The sequence below is a fragment of the Delphinus delphis genome, chromosome 17 (assembly GCF_949987515.2).
Source record: "Delphinus delphis chromosome 17, mDelDel1.2, whole genome shotgun sequence".
In the NCBI taxonomy this organism is placed as follows: domain Eukaryota; kingdom Metazoa; phylum Chordata; class Mammalia; order Artiodactyla; family Delphinidae; genus Delphinus; species Delphinus delphis.
Genome location: NC_082699.1, coordinates 19,490,314 through 19,514,651, shown reverse-complemented (window position 1 = coordinate 19,514,651; position 24,338 = coordinate 19,490,314).

Genomic DNA, 24,338 nt, shown 5'->3' with positions numbered 1-24,338 from the left:
TAGGACCTGGTGCTCTCACTGCTGAGGCCCTGGGTTCAATCCCTGGTGGGGGAACTAAGATCCCGCAAGCCACATGGTGCAGCCAAAAAAATATATGTATATTATATTTTCCTGTTGCCTCAACATCCCCACAAACAGGCTGTGGACATCACACCCAGGCAACTATGTTCCCCCATGTGGAAAGGATGGTCCTGCCAATTCCCCCTGCTTATCTTCACCTGACTATGACCAAGTAACATGCAAAACACAAATGAAATCCTCTCATGTCCTTTGCTGTGTACTCCTCTGTGACCCTCAACAAAAGCACTTGCCCACAGGTCCTCACTCTCTCTCAGCTTTGCACCTGCATAGCTTTGCACCTGCATAGACACCGGACAGTGTCTCTTATGTGACCCACTGGGTGGCAAGCTGTGCCTCCTTCCTCTAGGACCTGTGAGGAAAAGAATCTCGCACTTTCATGTGCTTCTCCATGGTGTTATTCTGTGTTTACACTAAACTGAGCATCAGAAACCCAACTTTTAAGTAACATAATTATTTCTTACAACACATACACCTTAGCAAAATAATCACAAATGCTCATAAAGTAGCATTTATAAGGATGTCCATTGTAGCTTTATTTATAACAGTGATAACCCAGAATGCACTGAAATGTCCTTCAATATGGGAAGAACTAATCTAATTATGATTTCTTTATATTAAAGATAATAAGCTTCTGTTAGAATGAGGCAGAGCTATGAAATCTCCAAATTATGATATCAAGTGAAAAAGACAAGTTGCAGAATAACAAATTAAATGACTGCATGTACTTTTCAACAAATATTCTCATGTATTTCTTTTTCAATCTTTATCTCCCTGTACTTATATGTTTATTATATTATATTTGTATATTCTACCTCCATAGGAAATGTCTGAATCTATATATACTAATTAGTCAATGAGTTAGTAGTGGTTATTCCTGGGGCAATGAGTGGGATCTGGGAAGATGAAAAATAATTTTATATTTTTATTACATAAATTTTATTTTGTTTAAATTTTAAAGGAAAATGTCTACAAGTTGTCAGACAAGCAAAGTCAAATAACCAAGGAACACATACTCTCTTCCTCCTAGAGCAATATTCAATGGAGAAAACTGCCAAGACCAGAAAAGTAGCAGATAAGCAGGTCCCCAATTCCCATGTGTCTTATACAACATGTAGAGCTCCATTAAGGATCTCCATCAGACTCCAGGTGAGGTAACCTGACACTCAGGTTGTGTGATTTTTTAGCTGCAGGTGTAGGGAAAAACCATCTCCTTACCTGGTCGCTCAAGGGCCAGGATACAAGAGAAATATGATCTGGCAGAATCTTTAATCCAGCACTAGCCTGGAAGCTAATTAATTGCAGTAGGGGTACCACTGGCCCCTCTTTGGCCTGATGAAGGGTTAGGGTTCAAGTCTCACTGTTGCAGCTAAATGATACTGGTTGCTCTATTTGCCATATCTGCGTTCTTGCTTAGGGAAGCAACAGCTTCTTCTCTGGCATGATTAAGGAGCTGTGGTCCTAACCTTGAGGCTAGTCAAGTTTGATTGCCTTAAGCATGCGTATGTAGCCAATTTCCATGGACTTTTGTAAAAGATCATATTCGTTTTTGGAAGCTAACCTGCAGGAAATCAGTCTTGGGCAATATTTTTCTTAAGAATTAATATATTTTAAAATGTGAGTTAGAGGTAGTACAATAATTGTTAACATATTAAATGTGTATATATTAGGGACAATGGTAATCTTGGAGAAGGTGGTAGTGTTTGAGGTAAAAGACTGAGGTCATAGGGGAAAAAAATGGATGGTGAGTATATAAAGCTTTCTGAGAAATATGACTTTGAAGGAGGGGTAAGAAGCAGACAATTAACTGCTACGGTGTATGAGTGGTTGAGAGCAGGTCCAGAAAGATGATTTAAATTGTGCATAATGAGGGTGTGGGGAGCCTGTGGGGAACGTCAGTGAGAGTGAAATGAGAAGGAGGCAGAATCATGGAAGAGAGAGCATGATGGGTGAGCGCTGACGGTCCATGAGTGTGAGAATGTAGCGGGAAAGATTGTCCCTGCTTGGGAGAATGAACTCCTTTTCCATTATAGCTAGAGGGAAGGGAGAAAGGATGGTGCACAGGCCAACAATTTTGGAGATTTTTATGATGAAAAGTTGAGGGAGGTCCTATCTGATAGTTTCCAGTTTATCTGAAAAGTTGAAAGGAATCAAACATTTTTTCTAAGAATCAAAGGAAGAATACTCAGTTTGAAAAAAAAAGAAGAAATCTGAAACAGTTGTCATGGAGGATAAGAGATGGATTTTTTTTCAGCAGTGCTCCACGTAAATACAAGTGACAACAACTTGCATATTGTGTTGTCTCCCCAACAGTGCTAAACAGGCTGGGTGTGGATGTGAAAAAGACAGATATTTGGATTGTTTCGGAATTGGGAATTTTCCAGTTTAGTGTGAGGGGAAAACCGTGAGCTAATGCTATGCATAGAACCCACTACATATAAAACATTCAATAAATCTTAGCTATTGAAGCAATCAATGGGTTAGAAAAAAGGCTCTCCCAAATGATCTGAAACTCAGGGTGGTGGAAATACAATCTAGAAGGTTAGAAAGTGGGAGATGTGGAATTTGATTTCAGGAGTAGAGTGGTTTCAAATAAGGGCAAAGTAATCTAGGGCAGAGAGTCACTGAAGGTGAGGTTGGATACTCAGTACACTTAGAATTTAACTGAGGCGTGTACAGGAGGTCCAGTGGCTTCAGTGTGACTCTTCCCTATTTTTCTAGGTCTTGGGAATGGGTGACAAAATGTAGCAATTTCCAGGGAAATGAAGAGATCCTTGTGGTCTTGGTATTCTAGGATTACCCATAGTTTGAGGGCATTGGATGTGGAGAATGCAGGGTCCCATCTTGCATGCTTATGTTTTTTATTTTTATGATCTCTACTCCAAATTTGGTTCCCTTCTCAGAAACAGTTGCTTTCTCAGAACATTTGATCAAGAAGTGACATGCCCTTTAGAATTGTTTCACACTGGAGTACTACTATTATTTCAATACTCAAAAGCAGCTATTGAACTCTTATTGTGGGCAAGAAGTAATGCTTTGTCCCTGATGAGATACGAATTCCTGGTCTCTGCCCTCAAGAAATGTTCAATCCAGCTAGTGTAATACCCTTATATAACATAGGATATATAATATAATATATACTATAACTAGGGTAACATAGTCTAGCTTATATACTATATTTAGAAGTAAAACCTGTTTATTAGTGTCAAAAGTAATTTTAATAATCCACTTTTTCCTGAATTCTCAAGGCATTTTATTTGTACTTCCTTTACTAAATTAATGCATGGTATCATAGTTTTGAGGGGCATACTTCTTAACTACTCTATTATAAAATAAGTTAATCATAGATGGGATCATATATTTTCATATGTATTTATTTAAATTTAATGAAGGTCTAGATAAAAAGTATGGCTCTATGGGATATCAATCTATGTTCGACAGTGAAGGGGAAAAAATAAATCCTTTAAAAGAGTGCTGAGGACTTCCCTGGTGGCGCAGTGGTTGAGAGTCCGCCTGCCGATGCAGGGGACACAGGTTCATGCCCCGGTCCGGGAAGATCCCACATGCCGCGGAGCGGCTGGGCCCGTGAGCCATGGCCGCTGAGCCTGCGCGTCCGGAGCCTGTGCTCCGCAACGGGAGAGGCCACGACAGTGAGAGGCCCGCGTACCGCAAAAAAAGAAAAAAAAAAAGAGTGCTGAGCCACAATGAGCTTGATTCTTCTGTCAAGAGTTATAGCTGTGTAGACGTGACTTTTATACCTGGAGGTATAAAAGATTAGAGTCTCTAAACACATAGTCCAGGCAAGCAATAATGTTTCTGATGGACAGCTTTAAAGGCTGGAAGTAGTTGTATGGATTGACAAAATTAGTTTTGGACTTGGAGATGACAGTACTAAAAATAGACTGAAGCTATAGTTTGGTTCATTGTGCTACAAAATTCCAGAGGAAAAGCAAGTAGCAATGACAAAGTTTATTTTTTAATGCCACTTTTATTGTAACTTTAATGGAACCCAAGAACTGACTTGCTTAAGATGTAAACCCTGATTACATCATCTAATCTTGACACCACCAAAGTCATTTGTTTCAGTTTACGCTGAGAAATAGTCAAATTGTTTGTCTACAAAATAAACAAATGCCAACCAATTCAACAGCCATCATTCCAGTTTGTTATGACTGGTCTGTTCATGTTTTCAGCACACTCATCTCAGCAAGCTCAGAACCCCAAATCTATATTTAATTTAAACATTGCACCATCACACAGAAATCTTTCAATAAACTCACTGCCATTTAAAGGGAAAGGGAAAAAGTGACTCCTTACCAGAAGTACTTTATTGTCTCAAAAGAAATAATAATTCCAAATATATAATTTTTTAATTCAAGAAAAAATTTTAAAATACATAATCCCTTTTCTTTCATTCTGCATCTTAGCAGAGTTAGAAGTTTGCATTTTAACTTAAAATTTTAACTTCATGCAGAAAATGCAAGAAAAATATTACATAAGATTTGAGAACCAAAATTAGACTTAGTTGAGCATTTGAATTTAGCGTTTAAACTTTAATCAACAAAGCTTCCCAGTTTTTAAGTGATCATTTTATCTATTGTTCATTTCTGTTTCCGGGTAAGAAAGAGACTACAACTCAGACACTAGAAGAGATTTTAAAGAAAGATCTATTAACAGAGGTGTAATTGGGTTTAAGAGAACAAAGGGGCCAGTCTAGTCCTGAAAAGGGAGGGGGACAAAACAGAGTTACTGGCACTCAGTGGGAACTGAAGGCATGAGGATGAGCCCTAGGTTATGGGGAGACCCAGTAAGTACCACAAACTGCAGTGCAGAGCAAAAGGAGGAGAGAAAAAACATGCACACTTTTCCCCATCTTCTCTCCCACTCTCCCATATTCTTCTGGTACATCCCATTAGCTGAAACAACCAAAAGTCAATAAGTGAGGGAGACTGGGTGATGCAAAACACATCTCATATCACAGGGAACAAAGTAGAGTCAGGGAGGGACAAGATGGGATCCAGATGTTCTAGGAAGGGAGACGAAGATGACCAGAAAATATCACCCCAGATGAACAGGAGTTTCCATATATCATGAAACAGATGATAGTCGTTCAATTGCCGACTCTGCCACTTAGTCTTTTCATAGATTTGTGCAATCCACTTCCCTTCTCTGACCCCTGGTTTTCTTTCATAAAGATATCTGCAAGGGGATTGCATTCTTAAACAAAGAATTTTCAAATTTGCCTAATGTTAGGTTAAGGGTGGGTGAGTTAGCATAAAAAATGAAACTAAATCCTGATCATCAGGGGTTGAAAACTAACATGAAAAAGAAAATAAGAAAGATTAAAAATGGTCTACAGGGCTTCCCTGGTGGCGCAGTGGTTGGGAGTCCACCTGCCGACGCAGGGGACGCAGGTTTGTGCTCCGGTCCGGGAAGATCCCACATGCCGCGGAGCGGCTGGGCCCGTGAGCCATGGCCGCTGAGCCTGCGCGTCTGGATGACTGTGCTCTGCAACTAAAGAGGCCACAACAGTGAAAGGCCCGCATACCGCAAAAAAAAAAAAAAAAAAAAAAAAAATGGTCTACAGATGGAATTAGTTGAAGGAAGCACAACTTTGTCACTGCTTGCCAGACAACAGGGTATCAATGACTCCATCAATTTTGTGAACACACTGATGTAGCAACCCAGGAAAGGAGGGAAAAAAATTTTTTTTGGTGCAGATTATGTACCAGAGGTATTGTACTCATATTGTTTAAACCCTTTATATTCTTTATTTTTTTGCTTCCTGCTTTCATTTGTAGTTTAATTCACTCATCTATTCACTAGCCATGGAATCAACATCTAGTTTGAACCAGATAATGTACTAGATTCCTAGGACACAAATATGGAAAAGACATTGTCACATGAGGACTTCTTACAGATAGAAACTAACTTACAGTTGCAAGGAAAAGATCTGTATTTGTCATCAAATTCTCTGCCAGCATTAAGGGGAATGTTAACAGAAAACTCAGGTATTATTATCGACATTTAAACATATTTTTTTCTACTTGCCTGACATGCTTCAATATAAACTATCAAATTCATTTATAGAATGTTTTGAGGCTTAAGTGACAAGTGTTTTTTTTATTCTATTACAGTATCTGATCTTACTGACAGCATGGTCCAACTTATTACAGTTTCTGGGATCTAGAAAATCATTTGGAAGATCTCATAATTTCAGAAAAAAAATCTAGATTTTTAGCCTAACATAAAATGAATTCAGAGATGTCGATACATTATCTTTAATTATAAACAATATTTTTCATAAAGCATCTTAAATTTCTCCCCACTATTAAGATTTTAAGAAGTTGCCATCTGACATAATCAAATTAAATCTATACATATAATCGACTATGATTAAGTTGCTGATATGATAAAATTCTATAAATAAATGATTGATCATTGCTCTTTTGACAAGGCACCATGATTTTGTTTGTGTTTTGTTGGTTTTATTTTTTATTGTTGTGTGTCTAGCTTTGTTAGTTCAGAAAACATGATGCATTTGTAATGATAAATATTTCCATGAATTTTAATTTACAACTTGAATTCATAATAATAAAACCATATTACTAGAACCTGAAAATGCAAGCAAAAACGTTATAAGCAATTTGATCTTGCTCAAATGAGATGATAAATTGAGATCTGGCAATTTCATTGGATCAATAAGCTATATGCATGGATACAACCAGGCCCAACCAAGACTTTGGCATTGTGTAACTTCAGGGGATACCGTATTGAACAAAATGGCACCCAGGAAGTGTTGATCACTATAGCCCAGAGCCTGCGTCGACTAGCACAAGTCATAAATTATACAGTATTTTCATTTTTATTTATCTATACCACACATTATTCCCCCAGTGAATTGGGGCAGCAAGATTCATTAGTACAGTAAAGGCTGTGACCCAAGGTGTTTTATTTGACATCTACAGTACAAGGATTGGTCCTACCTTGTACTTTTAGACCCAGTCTTAAAGAACTAAGCTTATACCTTGAATTCCTTAATTTATACTCTACTAATTAATATAATCCAGAATCATAATACATCACCAACATATGTGATGCCATATGGTGGTGGTGTCACCACCACCACCTTTTTATTTTTATCATTTCAATAATTATTACCATAACTAGCACTCACACCAAAGTTCAGCTAAAACCTCCTGCTTTCATGCCTTGCCCAGTGGATTTACCTCCATTGGGTGTTATGCCCTCTTATCCTATATAAATTTGTCATCACATTGAGTTGTGTGTATTTGTCTGCCAGTGATTAGGTTGATTTCCCCAGTACAGTTCTCTACATGGTTTCAACTTTCTCTGCACCATAGTTCCCAACTGATCCTATTTAAATTATAAAAGTATTAAGCACCATATCAGATTTAACAGCATTTATAAATGTAAAAAGAGTGATCAGACACTATAACCTAAAAAGAAATAGTCTTCAAATGAATTGGAAATACAATTGTAAAACCAGACATTCACAAACTTTCATTTTGGTCTCTGCTAAGCTCTTTTAAAATATTCCTGGGCTTCCCTGGTGGCGCAGTGGTTGGGGGTCCGCCTGCCAATGCAGGGGACACGGGTTCGTGCCCCAGTCCGGGAGGGTCCCGCATGCCACGGAGCGGCTGGGTCTGTGGGCCATGGCCACTGTGCCTGCGCGTCCGGAGCCTGTGTTCCATGGCGGGAGAGGCCACAGCAGTGAGAGGCCCGCATACCACAAAAAAGACAAAAACAAACAAACAAAAAATAATAAAATATTCCTAATCATAAACCACCTCCCTCCGTCACTCTGTGATTCACCTCTACCGGCAGCATGTGCTCAGCTCTCTACATCCTGCTTCTTTGACCCTATTGGATTATGCAACGTCTTTTCAGACATGTCCTGTGTGTCTCCTTACTGCAGGCAGTTCTCCTTACTGTTTGTTAACTTATGTTCCTTCTGATTTTTCCCAGAAATCAAAATTGGGTGATAGTTGTTTAATATTTTATACTCTATAAAGTTGGAAAGTATTTCTGGAGGATACCTTAAGCATTCGGAATGATGCTAAGCACTAAAAGGCAATGAAAGATGGAAAATGTTAGGTAATAATTTGCCTTCAAGAAGCCCAGAGTCAGGGGGCCTTCAAAATAGCAGAGGAGTAAGATGTGGCAATCACCTTCCTCCCCACAAATACATCAAAAATACATCTACATGAGGAACAACTCCTACAGAACAACTACTGAAGTCTGGCAGAAGATCTCAGATTTCCCAAAGGCAAGAAAATCCCCACCTACCTGGGTAGGGCAGAAGAAAACAGAAAAAATAGAGACAAAAGAATAGGGATGGGACCTGCATCTCGGGGAGGGAGCAGTGAAGGAGGAAAGGTTTCCGCACACTAGGAAACCCCTTTGCGGTGGAGACTGCAGGCGGAGGAGGGGGGAAGCTTTGGAGCCACGGAGAAAAGTGCAACAACAGGGGTTCAGAGAGCAAAGTGGAGAGATTCCCACACAGAAGATCAGTGCCGACCAGCACTCACCATCCGGAGAGGATTGTCTGCTCACCTGCCAGGACAGATGGGGGCTGGAAGCTGAGGCTTGGGCTTTGGAGGTCAGATATCAGGGAGAGGACGGGGGTTGGCTGTGTGAACACAGCCTGAAGGGGGCTAATGCACCACAGCTAGCCAGGAGGGAGCCCGGGAAAAAGTATGGAACTGCCTAAGAGGCAAGAGACCATTGTTTCAGGATGGACAAGCAGAGGGGATTCAGAGCATCCTTAAACGATCTCCAGAGATGGGGGAGAGCCACGACTATCAGTGCAGATACCAGAGATGGGCATGAGATGCTAATGCTGCTGCTGCAGCCACCAAGAAACCTGTGTGCAAGCACAGGTCACCATCCACACCTCCCCTCCCAGGAGCCTGTGCAGTCTGCCACAGCCAGGGTCCCGTGATCCAGAGACAACTTCCCAGGGAGAACACACTGCATGCCTTAGGCTGTTGCAACGTCACGTCAGCCTCTGTCACCTCAGGTTCACCCCGCATTCCGTGCCCCTCCCTCCCCCCACCCTGAGTGAGCCAGAGCTCCCTAATCAGCTGCCCCTTTAACCCCATCCTGCCTGGGCAGGGAACAGATGCCCTCAGGTGACCTACACACAGAGGTGGAGCCAAATCCAAAACTGAAGCCCAGGAGCTGTGTAAACAAAGAAGAGAAAGGGAAATCTCTCCCAGTACCCTCAGGAACAGCAGATTAAATCTCCACAGTCAACCTGATGTACCCTGCAACTCTGGAATACCTGAATAGACAATGAATCATCCCAAAATTGAGGTGGTGGACTGTGGGAGCAACTGTAGACTTGGGGTTTACTTTCCACATCTAATTTCCTTCTGGTTTTATGTTTATCTTAGTTTAGAATTTAGAGTTATTACCACTGGTAGATTTGTTTATTGATTTTGTTGCTCCCTTCATTTTTTTTTCTCTCTCTATATATATATATGTTTTCCCTTTTTCACTTTTTGTGAGTTTGTATGTGTATACTTCTTTGTGTGATTTTATCTGTATAGCTTTGCTTTTACCATTTGTCCTAGGGTTCTGTCTGTACTGTTTTGTTTTCTTTATTAGTATAGTTTTTAGTGCTTGTTATCATTGGTGGATTTATTTTTGGTTTAGTTGCTCTCTTCTCTCTTTTTTTTAATTACTTTTTAATTTTTAATAATTTTTTCTTTTTCATTTAATAACTTTATTTTACCTTATTATACTTATTTTCTTTCTTTCTTTCTTTCTGTCTTTCTTTCTTTTTTTCTCACTTTTCTTCTGAGCCATGTGGCTGAGATGGTCTTGGTGCTCTGGTCAGTGTCAAGCCGAACCTCTGAGGTGGGAGAGCCGAGTATAGGACACAGGTCCACCAGAGACTTCCTGGCCGCATGTAATATCAAATGGCAAAAGCTCTCCCAGAGATGTCCATCTAAATGCAAAGACCCAGCTACACTCAACGACCAGCAAGCTACACTGCTAGACACCCTATGCCAAACAACTAGCAAGACAGAAACATAACCACATCCATTAGCAGAGATGCAGTCTAAAAATATAATAAGGTCATAGACATCTCAAAACACACCACCGGACTTGGTCTTGCCCACCAGAAAGACAAGATCCACCCTCATCCACAAGAACACAGGCACCAGTCCCCTCCACCAGGAAGCCTACACAACCCACAGAACTAACCTTACCCACTGGGAGCAGACACCAAAACAACGGGAACTATAAACATGTAGCCTGCAAAAAGGAGACCTCAAACGCAGTAAGTTAAGCAAAATTAGAAGACAGAGAAATACACACCAGATAAAGGAGCAAGGTAAAAACCCACCAGACCAAACAAATGAAGAGGAAATAGGCAGTCTGCCTGAAAAAGAATTCAGAATAATGATAGGAAAGATGATCTAAAATCTTGGAATTACAATGGAGAAAATACAAGAAACGTTTAACAAAGACGTAGAAGAACTAAAGAACAAACAAACAATGAATAACAACATAATAAATGAAATTAAAAATTCTCTAGAAGGAATCAAGAGCAGAATAACTGAGGCAGAAGAACGGATAAGTAACCTGGAAGATAAAATAGTGGAAATAACTCCCACACAGCAGAATAAAGAAAAAAGAATGAAAAGAATTAAGGACAGGCTCAGAGACCTCTGTGACAACATTAAATGCATCAACATTCAAATTAGAGTGGTCCCAGTAGAAGAGGAAAAAAAAAGGGACTGAAAATATTTGAAGAGATTATAGTTGAAAACTTCCCTAATATGGGAAAGGAAATAGTCAATCAACTCCAGGAAGGGCAGAGAGTCCCATACAGGAGAAACACAAAGAGAAACACACCAAGACACATATTAATCAAACTATCAAAAATTAAATACAAAGAAAAAATATTAGAAGCAGCAAGGGAAAAGCATCAAATAACATAAAAGGGAATCCCTATAAAATTAACAGCTGACTTTTCAGCAGAAACTCTGCAAGCCAGAAGGGAGTGGCAGGACATATTTAAAATGATGAAAGGGAAAAACCTACAAACAAGATTTCTCTACCCAGCAAGGATCTCATTCCTTGAGAATTCCTAGAAAAATTTAATTAATTAATTAATTAATTAATTCCTAGAGAAATTAAAACTTTACAAACAAGCAAAAGCTAAGAGAACTCAACAACACCAAACCAGCTTTACAATAATTGCTAAAGGAACTTCTCTAGGCAGAAAACACAAGAGAAGGAAAAGACCTACAAAATAAAACACCCCCCCAAAATTAAGAGAATGGTAATAGGAACATGTATATTAATAAGCACCTTAAATATAAATGGATTAAATGCTGCAACCATAAGACAGAGACCGGCTGCATGGATACAAAAACAAGACCCATATATATGCTGTCTACAAGAGACCCACTTCAGACCTAGGGACACATACAAACTGAAAGTGAGGGGATGGAAAAAGATATTCAATGCAAATGGAAATCAAAAGAAAGCTGGAGTAGCAATTCTCATATCAGACTAAATAGACTTTAAAATAAAGATGATTACAAGAGACAAAGAAGGACACTACATAATGATCAAGGAATCAATCCAAGAAGAAAATATAACAATTGTAAATATTTATACACCCAACATTGGAGCACCTCAATACATAAGGCAAATGCTAACAGCCAGAAAAGGGGAAATCGACAGTAACACAATAATAGTAGGGGATGTTAAAACCCCACTTTCACCAATGGACAGATTGTCCAAAATGAAAATAAATAAGGAAACTCAAGGTTTAAATGACACATTAAACAAGATGGACTTACCTGAGATTTATAGGACATTCCATCCAAAAACAACAGAATACACTTTCTTCTCAAGTGCTCATGGAATATTCTCCAGGATAGATCATATCTTGGGTCACAAATCAAGCCTTGGTAAATTTAAGAAAATTGAAATCATATCAAGTATCTTTTCTGACCACAACGCTATGAGACTCGATATCACTTACAGGAAAACAATCTCTAAAAAGTACAAGCATATGGAGGCTAAACTATACACTACTAAGTAACCAAGAGATCACTGAAGAAATCAAAGAGGAAATAAAAAAATACCTAGAAATAAATGACATTGAAAATACTACTACCCAAAACCTATGGGATGCAGAAATAGCAGTTTTAAGAGGGAAATGTACAGCAATACAATCCTACCTCAAGAAACAAGAAACATCTCAAATAAACAACCTAATTTTACACCTAAAGCAATTAGAGGAAGAAGAACAAAAAAACCCCAAATTTAGTGGAAGGAAAGAAATCATAAAGATCAGACAGAAATAAATGAAAAAGAAATGAAGGAAATGATAGCAAAGATCAATAAAACTAAAAGCTGGTTCTTTGAGACGATAAACAAATTTGATAAACCATTAGCCAAACTCATCAAGAAAAAAAGGGAAAAGACTGAAACCAATAGAATTAGAAATGAAAAGGAGAAGTAAAAACTGACACTGCAGAAATACAAAGGAACATGAGAGATTACTACAAGCAACAATATGCCAATAAAATGGACAAACTGGAAGAAATGGACAAATTCTTAGAAAAGCACAATGTTCTGAGACTGAACCAGGAAAAAATAGAAACTATAAACAGACAAATTCCAAGCACTGAAATTGAAACTGTGATTAAAGATCTTCCAACAAACAAAAGCCTAGGATCAGATGACCTCACAGGCAAATTCTATCAAATATTTAGAGAAGAGCTAACACCTATCCTTCTCAAACTCTTCCAAAATAGAGCAGAGCAAGGAACGCTCCCAAACTCATTCTACGAGGCCACAATTACCCTGACACTGAAACCAGACAAAGATGTCACAAAAAAAGAAACCTACAGGTCAATATCACTGATGAACATAGATGCAAAAATCCTCAACAAAATACTAGCAAACAGAATCCAAAAGCATATTAAAAGGATCATACACCATGATCAAGAGGGGTTTATCCCAGGAAATGCAAGGATTCTTCAATACATGCAAATCAATCAATGTGATACACCATATTAACAAATTGAAGAAGATAAACCATATGATCATCTCAGTAGATGCAGAAAAAGCTTTTGACAAAACTCAACATGCATGTATGATAAAAACCTTTCAGAAAGTAGGCATAGAGGGAATTTACCTCAACATAATAAAGGTGATATATGACAAACCCACAACCAACATTGTTCTCAATGGTGAGAAACTGAAAACATTTCCATTAAGATCAGGGACAAGACAAGGTTTCCCACTCTCTCCACTATTATTTAACATAGTTTTGGAAGTTTTAGCCACAACAATCAGGGAACAAAAAGAAATGAAAAGAATCCAAATTGGAAAAGAAGAAGTAAAACTGTCACTGTTTACCTATGACATGATACTATACATAGAGCATCCTAAATATGCCACCAGAAAACTACTAGAGCTAATCAATGAATTTGGTAATGTAGCAGGATACCAAATTAATGCACAGAAACCTCTTGCATTCCTATACACTAATGATGAAAAATCTGAAAGAGAAATTAAGGAAACACTCCCATTTACCATGGCAACAAAAAGAATAAAATACCCAGGAATAAACCTACCTAAGGAGACAAAATACCTGTATGCAGAAAACTATAAGACACTGATGAAAGAAATTAAAGATGATAGAAACAGATGGATAGTTACACCATGTTCTTGGATTGGAAGAATCAACATTGGGAAAATGACTATACTACCCAAAGCAATCTACAGATTCAATGCAATCCCTATCAAACTACCAATGGCATTTTTTACAGAACTAGAACAAAAAATTTCATATGTGTATGGAAACACAAAAGACCCCGAATAGCCAAAGCAAACTTGAGAAAGAAAAATGGAGCTGGAGGAATCAGGTTCCCTGACTTCAGACTCCACTACAAAGCTACAGTAATAAAGACAGTATGGTACTGGCAGAAAAACAGAAATATAGATCAATGGAACATTATAGAAAGCCCAGAGATAAACCCACGTACATATGGTCACCTTACTTTTGATAAAGGAGACAAGAATATACAATGGAGAAAAAACAGTCTCTTCAATAAGTGGTGCTGGAAAACTGGACAGCTACATGTAAAAGAATGAAATTAGAACAATCTCTAACACCATACACAAAAATAAACTCAAAATGAATTAAAGACTGAAATATAAGACCAGACACTATAAAACTCTTAGAGGAAAACATAGACAGAACACTCTATGACATAAATCACAGGGAGATCCTTTTTGACCCACCTCCTAGAGAAATGGAAATAAAAACAAAAATAAACAAATGGGACCTAATGAAACTTGAAAGCTTGTGCACAGTAAAGGAAACCATAAACAAGGCAAAAAGACAATCCTCGGAATGAGAGAAAATATTTGCAAACGAAGCAAGTGACAAGGGATTAATCTTCAAAATATACAAGCAGCTTATGTAGCTCAATATCAAGAAAAACAACAACCCAATCAAAAAATGGGCAGAATACTTAAACAGACATTTCTCCAAGGAAGATATACAGATTGGCAACAAATACATGAAAGGATGCTCAACATCACTAATCATTAGAGAAATGCAAATCAAAACTACAATGAGGTATCACCTCATATCGGTCTGAATGGCCATCATCCAAAACTCTGTAAGCAATAAATGCTGGAGAGGGTGTGGAGACAAGGGAACCCTCTTGCACTGTTGGTGAGAATGTAAATTGATACAGCCACTATGGAGAACAGTATGGACCTTCCTTAAAAAACTAAAAATAAAACTACCATATGATCCAGCAATCCTACTACTGGACATATACCCCAAGAAAACCATAGTTGAAAAATAGTCATGTACCACAATTTTGATTCCAGCACTATTTACAATAGCCAGGACATGGAAGCATCCTAAGTGTCCATCGACAGATGAATGGGTAAAGAAAATGTGCCACATATTTGCAATGGAATATTACTCAGCCATAAAATGAAATGAAACTGAGTTATTCATAGTGAGCTGGATGGACCTAGAGACTGTCATATAGGGTGAAGTAATTCAGAAAGAGAAAAATACCATATGCTAATACATATATATGGAATCTAAAAAAAAAAAATGGTTCTGAAGAACGTAGGGGCAGGACAGGAATAAAGATGCAGAGGTAGAGAATAGACTTGAAGACACGGGGAGGGGGAAGGGTAAGCTGGAACAAAGTGAGAGAGTGGCATTGACATATATACACTACCAAATGTAAAATAGATAGCTAGTGGGAAGCAGCCACATAGCACAGGGAGATCAGCTCAGTGCTTTGTGACCACCTAGAGGGGTGGGATAGGGAGGATGGGAGGCAGACGCAAGAGGGAGGAGATATGGGGATATATGTATACGTATACCTGATTCACTCTGTTATACAGCAGAAACTAACAAACCATTGTAAATAATTATACTCAAATAAAGATGTTGGAAAAAAAAAAGAAGTCCACAGTCTAGTTTGGGAAAGAAAACATGAAAATTAAATAACAATAAATTTTTAATTTGTAATTCAAGACAATAGATTATCAAAAGGCTGCACAAAGTAATCTCTTCAAAATATTAGGGAATAAGTGTTAGGACAGTTTAGAGAAGTACAGCTGATAAGTAGGCTGGGAAGACAATACTCTAGTGCATGCAATATTACAAGTGCAAGTAATGAGATAGATGAGCAGAGTAAAATTTTTACTAAAGAGAATAATTTAAGAAAGAGGATGGGGAGAGGCCAGAAGGAATGCAGGTGAGAGAATAGAGAATCTAAATTATTCAGGACTATAAATAACAAGCCAAATCATCTCACCTTCAACTGGGAAACACTTAGGAACTATGAAATATATTGGAAATGGATAGTAATAAGTTCATTTATCTAGTGATTGTGTAAAGGGTGGTTGGGGGAGCAGAAAACTATCATGGAGACAAATCAAGGGACTATTACAGTAGGTTCTAGTGTGTGATGATAACTTCCAGAATCAACAGAGTGGCAGTGGGAAGAGAAAAAAAAGTTATTTTGGAGCCACTAATATCATTTACTAAGAAAGAGGAAGAAAAAGGGGGAATTAAAGATGATCCTAAGCCTCTTTTGAGTTGAGAAGATGATAGAGCTCTTTAGATGCCAGCTTTGGAAAAACCATTTTAGAGGAAAATATGAATACAGTTTTAAAAAAGATATTCAGTCATACATATGTATGTAATTTACAAATGAAGTCTGGAGTTTAAGAGAGAAGCAGTGTCTAAAGGTACATTGTTTGTATGGCCAGCAGAGACATGCTATTTGAAAGTACAAGATGATGCATTGTAAACTCAAGGGGGGGGAAGTATAGAGAGGTGCGCCAGCTAGTGTCACAATCAGCACAGAGTGACACAATGTGTGTTACTTGGTGATCGTGAAGCAAAGTGCAAATGAAGAAAACTCTGAACAAATAATTTACCATAGAAATCTGACAAGATCCGGATCTCTACTAGACCACAGACTGCTACCTAAGATCACAGACGATTTCCGATATCACCTACACATTTGCAAATTTAGTGCAATAAGTGTGCATTCTAGATGTGGAAATAGGGGCTTCTAATGAAAACATGATAATCCAATTTAAGTAGACAGTATATACTTGCAGATGTGAGGCAGAAGAACTAATATTGTAACCATAGTTGTAAAGAATGTAGATGAAATATGATATCATTTTCAAAGAAAAGTTATATTTTTATAAATATGTCATAGGATAACAATGACATTATTATCCCCCAATATGTTAACTTGAACCATATGAAAATCAAAAACCCCAAATAGTGGAATATTGGCAAATTTATATATTCCACTTATAATTTATACTCATATCTTGAACAGGTTTCTAAATTTTAGAATTCAAGTTAAAAAATTATAATAATTCAGTAGAAATTTCATGGTTTTACTTTCTTTGACTTACAAATATTTTTTTCTGCTATATTTAACTCTCAAATAAGTCCCTATAATAAATTATACTTGATATATAAGCATAAGAGAAAAGCAGATAATGACCATTCTACTACAGAACCTAAAATTAAATAAAGATCTGGTAATTATTGGACAATTTGGACAAAATACACAATTTAACAAGTAGCAAAAATGAAAAGATACACCTTGTCCATTTTACATTGCGCCTGCATTGATCCTCTTAACAAGATTCTTACCAAACTCTAGTTTACTTTGTACTCTGTGGAAAAAACGCCAGCTTATTTAAATGTATTGAAATGCTAAACAAAGGATACAAAAATTACTTCTAAAATATTGATCTATTTTTAAAGTACATTGGACAGTTCAGCATTGGCACATCATGAAGCTCAGTACAAAACGGATTTTCTTCTTTCAGGGCAGACACTATCATAATGTACTCGCTAAATGTATGCATTTGATATAAGAAAATTATGGTAATGTGACATTCCTACTACATGATGGAATGTTCTTTTAGATAGTGAAACATATTAATCACACACATGATAGAGTTCTTTTTGGTTCTTGACATTTAGAACCAAATTTTTCAAAGGTTGTCCTCATTATGCATGTATACAGGAAGTATAAACCACAGCAGGCATACAAACAAATGCCTCAGCCTTTGCTTCAGTAGAACTTTTCCCAACAGGTGATCACAGTTTTCTAGTTCCTTTAAATACAGAGTCTTTAAAGAAAACTAAATGAAAACATTGCTTGGTAAATTACTTGCACTGGCACAACATTTTGAGATAAGTTTGTAATAAAAGTATTTGGGATGAAAGGAAGGTTAAAGCAATGTTGTCTCCCGCTAAAGTCATGCAAAATAGCATTTACTAGGATTCTGTATGTTGTTTACATACACTCATTAATATACAAGTGCCTTCATATACAGACCTAGCTATTATATGTACACGTATGTATGGGTATATATACATATATATCTTTGTGACTCAAGTTAAATGACATACTAAGGAAATTGTTGTAAAAGTTTTTGTGTCACCAATCTGATATTTTTGAGATTGTTACGGATTCTATGAACCCAGTCCCCACAGATAAATCTATATGCACATACATGTAGCATTCTGTGTGTCCTTTCAGGGGTTCAGTACATTTCTGGAGTCTAACCACAGGATTCTGCAGCTGCTGCTTTCAATGTGATGACTTAGCAAACATGTTATCTTTGTAGATTTGTTTTAGACGACACTGTTACTTTTTAAAGGAAAAAGTAGAATTGCCTCATAATTTTGACATATTCATCATTAATATTTATTTGAAATTCCCAAGAGGCAGCTATCATACAATATCACAGACCCAATTTGGAAGTTAGACCGCGTGGATATTTGAATCTCATCTCTCCCAGTATTGGGTTCATTGATAACTCGCTTGACTTCTCTGTCCTTGGTTACCTCATCTTCCAACTATGAATAAAAACAATCATAGAGCATATTAAGCATAGAAAAGTACCTAAAAAGCGCTTAAACCTGTTCCTGGCATTTATAAACGTCAATAGTGGAGAGCTATTATTATTTTCAAAGTCTATCTCTTAAGGTATGGATACTGTTGCTGCTCTGTATCTTCTTCGGCCACCTTCTGAACTATCCTTTTTCATATTGCATTGTGTCCCATTGCTCTAATTTATAGACTATTAAAATTTCCATTTGTAGTGATTGGAAAAAAATAAGAGTTTGTTTGCTTTGTTTTGCCAAGTATCATGCCTCCATGAAATGAACTCACAAAGTGCGTACAACAACGATAGTAAATGGTATTACCATTAGACATATTCCACTGCAAAATGCAGCAAGGTGAATTAGAGGCCAAGGCCTGCTATTATAAATTATTTTCTCTATCCAAAAAGATAGCTATGTTTTATAATAAAAAAGGTAAGAAGTTCTCACCCATATAACTGTGACACTTGAGTGCTCTTTTATCTGTTTCTTGAATTTAAATCATTAGAAATTTTAATAATACCTTATGCCAATGTTTGATGAAAGCTTGAAATCAGCTACTGAATTTGATAATTGGCTTACTATTATAAGAAATTAGAAAAAGACTATCTTAATAAATTTATCCACTTGAATTTTGTTGTAGATTCTACATGATTTATCAATATGAAATACAAAGGTGCTGAAGCCACACAATTTGGCTTCAACAATGTATATCTAGGAGCATAGTACAGGACAAATTAATCTATAGACTCATTTTCATTAAAAAAGAATTTTGGTAATTCAGTGGTTTGATAGCACAGCAGAGAGAGGTATGAGAAAGGAACCAGACTGGAAGATCAGGATACCAAAACAAGTCATTTTTTTTTCTAGGCAAGGGTTTTCATTTTTCTAAATCTCAATTTAGCACCTTCTACTATAAAGTGATATAATTTGACTAGTTTGGATAGCAAAAAGTGTCCAGTGTCAACTCTGATTGATTAGTGATAACTCCCTCAAGTCCTGTGCTGAGACTCATTTTTAGACTCCATTTCTATCCTGCCAAAGAGGGAGAAGGATGCCATGGATGAGGGTGGAAGAAGAGATAGATCATATATTCTTACGACTGCAGAATTATATAAATAAATACGATTCTTAGTAGCTCTAAAAAAGGTATTAATTGTTTAGGGCCACCATGAAAATTATTTATAATAATACTTTCTGGTGCATCTTTCTAAAAATAATTTTTTTTTTCTTGCAGTACGCGGGCCTCTCACTGTTGTGGCCTCTCCCGTTGCGGAGGGCAGGCTCCGGACGCGCAGGCTCAGCGGCCATGTCTCACGGGCCTAGCCGCTCCACGGCATGTGGGATCTTCGCGGACCGGGGCAGGAACCCGTGTCCCCTGCATCGGCAGGCAGACTCTCAACCATTGCGCCACCAGGGAAGCCCTCTAGAAATAAATTTTAATTCATAACTATGGCATTCAACTGAAATGTATTAGATCTGATGAAGGAATAAATACAATTCTCTTTTCAAAGTATAATTTTTTTTTACCAAAAAAATCCAAATTACTCAATATGACTTGGTTTACATCACTTGAAAAACGCTGTATCCTTGGAAAATTGTTAGTTCCGCACAATAGATATCTGAGTCTCCTTAAATAATAAAGCATAAATGAATGTGGGCTGTGAACAGAGTGGAAATACTACCGATCCAATAGCTTCTTGGGAGCAGAGGCCATGTCTTAGTTAACTTTTTGTCTCTCCCTAGGGCCTGAAACATGAATGATATGCAATAAACATGGATCAAATTATACTGTTCAACATATAACTTCAGTTCAAACATTTACTGAGTATTAAATTATTCTACTAGAATTATTCAGTGTTAGTTGCTGGTATAAAATTTTTCTTTTTCTTTAACCGGTTATTCACATGTTGAGATCATTTTTATAGTCAAAAACTCATTTGTGAAATGTCTCATCCATGTTGTGATCTAGTTTCTGGCTGTACAGCACAGAGGAGAGAACTTAATATTACAAGACCACCCTGACTCTAGTACAATTTGTATCCTATCTTAGTTCAGGGCACAGATTGGATTCCCCAGGAAATAGGCTTGGAGATAGAGATTAGTGTGCAAGAGGGTTCTCAGCAAATGTCCAAGGAATCAACCTCTGTGAAAGAGAAAGTAAGAAAGCAGCGTTGGGCAGAGTGAGAAGCTGAGCTGTGATATAGTCTGGATGAAGATCTCAACCATTTCTATGAGAAGTTCTGGAGCTAGGATGACCCTTAAGATTTGTCTCAAGTTGAGGCTAAGGTTTCCTTATGTTTTTCATTAGGGGTGTGTCTCCCCAGAAACCAAATGTGGCCTTGGGCCAGACACTTCTGTTCAGCTCCTTAGGGGGCTGGAAGCTGAGAACTGTTTCCGGCAGCATTTGCGGCACAGAAGGAAGTCTTTCATTTCTGTAGAGGCTTTGCATCATGCATCCCACTGTCTACCCCAGTGCCGTGGTTCTCTCTTAAGACAGTAGAAATTGTCTAAGCGCAAAACAGCATGGTAGTAAAGACCATCAAATCATATGCTTGGCCATCATTTCTGAGAATTCTGGGAGAAGGAATGTCAGCCATTAGTTGATGTAACATTAACCAATTTGCAAAGTTTGGCTCAGACTATGGCTTGCGCTGGGCCACATAGCCAGGATGGCAGGAGGCATGGGGGCTGCATCTAACTTTGCAAGCCTTGCCCTGGTGACAGGCTGTGTCTGCCCAGAGGAAGGAATTGTCATATTGCAATCCGCCCACCATAGGGTCAACATATCCAGCACTTACAGAGGTGCTGTGTGTTTTAGTAAGGTTTCAATCTTTATTGCTATTCTCACTCACATATAAACACTGTGAGCACATATATAACCTATTTTATTCCTTTGTTTTTCTCTTTCAGATGTAAACAATGACTGTGTTGGCAGTGGTGAAAAAATTCCATCTTTGTATTATCAGCCTAATGGGTGGCATATTGTCAAGGATCACTATTCTTAACATATAGGCACATCACATGATAGCCTTATTTACATCACTACACAAAACAATGCCAGAAGAAACATGGCAGTATAAAATAAATTGTATTAATCAACTTAAGCATTTTGAATTATTGTTTGGTTTTTAGAACATCTGAAAACTTCCAATACTAAATTCCATAGGATTAGAAATTTAAGAGGAACATTTTGCAAGAAAAATATTAAGTGGTTTATTTTTACTTGTATTAAAAAGTCAACATTTTCATGAATCCTACTAAATGTCTACCTATTTAATCATTTATTGTCATAAATTTTAATCTGCATTTCTGCTATCTGACATACTGCTAGCTGTATACGTAAAATAATACTAAGCAATAATGATAGCGAAATTCCCTAGAATTTTTAAAGTTTACATCTGTGTTCTCATTTGTTTACATATGTGAAATTATATACAGAGACAACCCATTTCCACTGTTCTTCAATTCAAATCAGAGTGTTTAGGTAACAGTGCCACCTATTGCTATAAAATTGAAGTAACCCTATTTGTTATCATTCCTTTGGTATTTGATACTACAATTCTTATTTTTCTAACTGCTTCTGTCTGTTAGCCTAAGTTTTCATTTTTATTTTAAAGTAATAGATAATTTCATGTAATTTAAATATATAATACTTTAAGGAAAACTACATTTAAAGGACAGATTTCTTTTGAAGGTTTAAGTACACAGCAACAATATAAAAATAAATTAAGCTTGAATTTTTTTGTCTGTCTTTGAGAAGCAACAGTATAGTAGTATAGAGCAGAAATTTGTATTTTAATTAAATTTTATATCCTTATCAAGCATAAATAATGGTCTTTGATTTAATCTGTGACAAATATACTAAAATATATTTAAAATAGATCATTGGAAAAAGGAAATAAATTATCTTTGCTGTGCTAAAAATTGTGAATTTATTTTCAAAAAATTGTTCACAGTATTCATTTGTATATATGTAAGAGTATGTAAATTGCAATAGTTTGCACATTTTATTTCACTGTTTCTATTTTGCAATAAGTTCAAAATTCACTGCAAATATACATTCATAGAATTAATATCAATTACCTATTTTCAACATGTATGTTAATACCTTTTTAAATATAACTATATTTTTAACATGTGTAAGAGTAAGATGTTTATTTGCTTAATTAATTCTTAAATACTATGAAAGGTTTATTTAGATATATTGTGAGTTTTTGCTTATTCTTTATTTTATTTTACAAATAACTGTATAGGACTTTGTAAATGATGAGACTGTCTAAATATGTAAAGGGGAGTTATGAATTTCCCAGTAGCAAAATCATCAGTGAAATAAAATAAAAGAAAAGCAGAGTTTTCTTTACCTGCTCAAATGGATTATGATTTAAAGTGGTATTTATAGTTTAAAAATACTTTAGATGAGCAAAAGAATGGTTGATTTTTAATATATGCTTCTCAGTCCTTAGGGAAGATATCATAAATAATGTTTTTCTAAAACCTAATTTTAGAGATGATATGGTTTTCAAAATTACAATTACTGTAGTTTTGTATAATCTTTGTAACTTAAATGTAAAAATTATGTCACTCTTTCAATTATACCTTTTAATTTTTATATTCAGTTGCATAGAAATATTCTGTTGACTGTATATGTTTATATGGAAAACATTATTGAATCACCTCAAACTGTGTCATTTAATTTAAAAGTAAATTTATTAATGCTACATAAATTCTGAATATGCTGAAATATTGAATTAGTTTAATATCACTGACCAATTGCTTATATACCTGGGTATATGTTCAGAAGACACCCAAGTTTAGTAAAAATATGGCCAGTTACATATCTAGGAGAGCAGGGAGTATAGTTCTCTTTTTTTTTTTTCTGATTCTTAAATAATTTATGCTATAGGTAAAAATGTAATATAGTATCTTATAGACCAGGAATTTTGTTCATAATAGTGAGTACAGTTCTTGGCACATAGTAGGTGTTAAACAACTGTTTATTCAAAGTTAAAAGAATGAACACAGTTATCATTTGTTCTAGAAGGATCAAAACACTTTTTTTCTAAATTTCAGCTCCGTTGTATATAATTGCTCTTCTTACTCAACATAATTGATTATTTTAAACACGATTCCATTCATGTATAGATTGTTTTCAGAAATATTTTAATTCAAATGTACAAGACAATATGTATTTTAAGGTCGAGAAAAAAATATTGGAAGAAAGCTCACTATTGTTTCAAAAATCCTTGTTTTATATATTTTTTAAAAACTTTAAAAATTATTGTCAATTAATATCTTTACAAACTTTTAAAAATTTCTCATCTTCAGAATAATTACTTATTTTTTTTCAATTGGAAAAATAGAAACAAATAACATAAAATAGAAAAGATGGGCTCAGATACCAGTGAGAATATCCTAGACAACTGTTTTGAAATATCTGTCTCCTGTAATATAAAAAGGCAGAAAAGATTTTGCCTATGTAAAACAGTTTATTGTCTATAAGAGTAAAGAACACTGATAACACATATTAAGAACAAAAATAACATGTTGCTCGAGAAAAATAAGCTTACACTAATGTATATACACTGAACTTGATAGTTCTTGGAGTCTGATTGATTTGGCTTATATCGTTCTGTTGAAATTAAAACAAGTATTTTGTATAAAGCTCTTCAAAGTGCTGAATTTAAATTTGGGGGTCATGGTCCTTTATATAAGATTATTATTAGGATATAATTCAATCTAGGATAAGAATGGGGAGGGGTGGATAATTAGGTCTAACGTTGAATTATTCGTT